This window comes from Osmerus mordax, chromosome 1 (assembly GCF_038355195.1).
Source record: "Osmerus mordax isolate fOsmMor3 chromosome 1, fOsmMor3.pri, whole genome shotgun sequence".
Taxonomy (NCBI): Eukaryota; Metazoa; Chordata; class Actinopteri; order Osmeriformes; family Osmeridae; genus Osmerus; species Osmerus mordax.
Window position 1 is genome coordinate 15,108,713 of NC_090050.1, and position 4,036 is coordinate 15,112,748.

The window sequence follows — 4,036 nt, forward strand, 5'->3', positions numbered from 1 at the left end:
TTCATGTCATGGGCTCAGACCAGGAGACAACTCTCCCTTACAGGTATTCTCAGTAAAAAATAAGCTGGTCTTCTCACTTTACCAAGAACTTCCAATGCTTTACTTTACCACCGCTGAGCAAGCAGCTAGCTAAATGGGATATGGAGCTCCCAGAGGCTTTTGTTGCATGACATATGTGTTCCATTAGGTCTCTTTCAAACATTTCTCCAGGACTTGTGGCTTCACAGTCGGCTTCAGATGAAGATTAGGTCCTCCTGTAATTGATTTATTTCTTTGCCATGTTTATTAAATATAATTGACCATCAAAGTGGTCAGAAAGAATTTTTTTCCACTAATTAACCACAAAAAAGTGAACTTCAAAAAGCAATATATCAAGAAAGGATGGAATAAAAAATCCAGTGCCATCTTCACTGGTCTTTGAACTTTGAATTAAGATAGAGTCATATTACTGGTGTGTTTACTACTGATATTCATTGTTTGAATAATTATTCACGTTGTAAAATGGTACTGTTCTTCATTCTAATAACTCCCCCTGTTCTGAAAAGCAACATTCACAATGCCAAATCACTGAGAGTGTTGTACAGCATTTGGCCTGAATTTATTTGTAATTTACTGTATTCTCAAAATTATAGTTCATGCTTGTTAGGGGGAATTTCTTTTACATTTAATATACACACTACCTGAAATGTGATCAAAATAGAATCTAATATTCCTAATGTTGATCAACCCAGTAAGAACAAAGAGGTACTGTATGCAAATACATAATCTCACAACAACAAGTCTGCTATTTTGAAGTCTGAACAAATGCTAAGAAACAGCACACTAAAGTCATGTGCAACGCAATACACTATAACATGTATTTAGGAAATGAATTAAAAATGTGTTGTCATCAATATTGTATTACGGTGAAAGACCTATAAGCATCATTGTCATATACAATACCGTAGTTTAGTACACAGCTTCCTACTACTGGTGTTGACACAGTAGCGGACAGCAATTGTAATGATCTGTGTAACTGATCAAGGCTTCCCACATGACTGTAGTGCAAGCCATTTCTCAGAACACTGACTCTCAATCATTCCCAACATCTGGACCAACTATGAAATACATAAACAAGACAAGGAGAGGGAGAAGAATGTCATCACAGAAGGAGCGAATCGGGAGTGGGTGTGGGGGGGCTCGAAAGAGAGTCGGAGAGATGGAATGTAAACCACAGAGAGACGTGTCAATAAAGGAGTCTGCTGTCCTGAGGATATCTGGTCGGGAGGTCAGACCCCTGTTGACTGGACTACACTATGAGAAAGTAGGATCTATCCTCTGAAGGGGAACATTCTGTCCCCCTGCAGTGTGCTTACACCGTATCAAAGGATAATTTGAGTCTCCCTGACCTACAACATGGCCCCCTATGGGACTGGATTTGGTGATTGTGTATAAACTGTCTTCAGAATGCTTTCTTTCTTTTCAGAGACAACGCCAGAACACCCTGCCAAAATTCCCTCAATAGAGGAAAGGATGTACTGTAACATACGACTTACCAAGCTTTAAGTGAGCAGTGTTTTGACTTATTTACAAAATACCCACTTCATGATCATACTATGTTGTGTATGTGCCATCCATGAGAAACAGAACCATTTTCCTTATCAGCACTCCTCTGGGATGCGTTCTAATATGATGCAGAGTTCAAGCATCCTACTGACTTGTCAGGGAGATATACAAGACCGCTTTTTCTGAATGCTTCAGGAATGCATGAGCATTATCGCATGTCCTTATCATGCCAGGGGTTTGAGAAACATCAGCACTTGCTTGTTCCCAGCGCTTGAAAATCAAAAAGCTTATCTGTACTGAATGCTCAGTCTCTACACAGGACGCAGGGATGCATGTGGGACAATTGGGGCATGTCTGCTCCTGTGTTCTGAAGGATGCTTGTCAGGTTGGGAGATGTGGGAGACAAGTGACCATCTGTCATGTTCCAGCCTGTCTTATGGGCTATATCTCTGTTGCAGACAGGTGTCAAAGATATGCAAGATGAAGTCAAAAAACATCACTTGGCTAAATACAAATATTTTTCTTTTGATCTATAGTCATTTTATAAAGCTTCCAAAACTCTTGGAAAACCAACATATCAACTCATTACAAATCCACATTGAGCTGTGAGAACATGCTTGATAATGCAAACTAGTAAGCTATTTTGCAACAATAGGTTATTTTTAAAGCTAGATTTTTTTTCCAAAGCTTATTTTACATACAGTACCGTAAGTGATTGGTATCAAATGTTCATTTTCCCAACATAATTTGTGCTCCTCTTGTTGAAGGTTTGCCTTGTACATGACATGTGTAACAGACGTGGCTGCGCTCCTGTCGGAGGTACACTCGGACCTTCGCCCGCACTCGGGATCGAGCCACTACCAGCTAGGCCAGCGAAAAGCTCACTGTTAGCTTGCATGGGTGGCTTGTATATATCCCTCAGGAGTGAGTCCAATCTACACTGGCTACACATACAAATTACAAATATGATTTGACATATGATTTACAACATATGATAAACATGTGGGTAATATTAGTGTGGTCTCAAGGAGTTTGTTCAATTCTTATTGGCAATTGTACTGTAGGTCTAAGGTACAGTTCAATAACTAACCACACACACTGTCCACAGTGCTACATGGATAAATTACTACATGAGTCCATGTAGTCCATGAAACCATGCCACTACAAAAACACAAAAAAGTTCACCTAAATCATGCACAATGGCCTTTAAAGTAAGGGATTGCAGCAGTTATAAAATCCTTCTCAACAGTTTCCACAACTTTCCATTTCTGATCTCCTTCCCACTGTCCTAAAATATGTACAAAAGCAGCTTTACAACATTAGGAAAACAATTTTTGTGTGTGTGTCAAAAATAAAGAAAGTGATGCAGACTGATAAGAAACAGCTGGCTTTCTTGTCGTGGGATGCCAGCTTTCAACTATCAAGACATGTATGTTAAATATAAACATGTGTGCTTTTGATCATACCCTCAATTTGGTGAGTGTCATTTATAATCAACAACCTAGAGAGGTAATGTCTAGCAGATGCCCTCTAATACCTTGCATCACAGCTTAGCCAAACTCAAGCCTCTCTTTTTACAGTCTGTTGACACCTTGAGAATTGAAAATGTATTATCCTATCAAACAATGAGGCTGGATTGCAAGTGCAAGTGAGATAGAAAGAAGGGACAAGGCCAGATGCTAGATCTGATTCTCAAAGAGATTATGTCATCTTTTGAGCTTGAAACTGGAGCGAATCGGCTTCTGGTGTCAACTCCGAACAGACATTGCCACTTCTCAACACAGGTCTCCATCAGAGTTGGTCAGGCTTATACCTTCAACCCTCCACAGATCCTATCAAGCAGGAACCTTGTCATTTAGTTCAAACCCTAGACACAAGCCCAACCGCCTACCATTCATAAGTGTTGGAAGTCTCACATAATTAGTCTGGCATTGTTGTGTTCGCATGTTTATTAGTTACCTTTTTTATTATACAGTATGACTGGGTACTTAAAAAAGTATTGACGATGAGTACTTCACATGGCCAAAACATTATGGTTCATTTGACCTAAAACTGATGACGACCAGTCATGCCCTCAATTAGACAGACACATAGGACCACATACTGTAGGAATCTAGGGGAAATATTCGCAAACGCTCTGTTTTTGACCTGGAGATTTCTCTGCTTGTTGATTCACTCAGTCACGCTAACCAGTCTCATGAGGTAAAGCTCAAAAGAATGACCACTCTGCTGCTATTTCTGAGAATCCACCTGGCCCATATCCTCAGGGACATAGGCCTCTGGCTAGGACTGCCATAGTTAAGCATAAGGAGGCAGCCACGTTGGCTGCATTCTTTATTTACGCAACATAAGCAACATAATCCGATTGAACTCAAACGTATTTCATGTGTTTGGAGTCTGTGAATTGAAATGGATAAAATCTGGTAGAAAACAGCAACATTCTTCACATCCTGAAAAGTATGTCTAGCTTCAAACACTTTGAAGGGGTTTT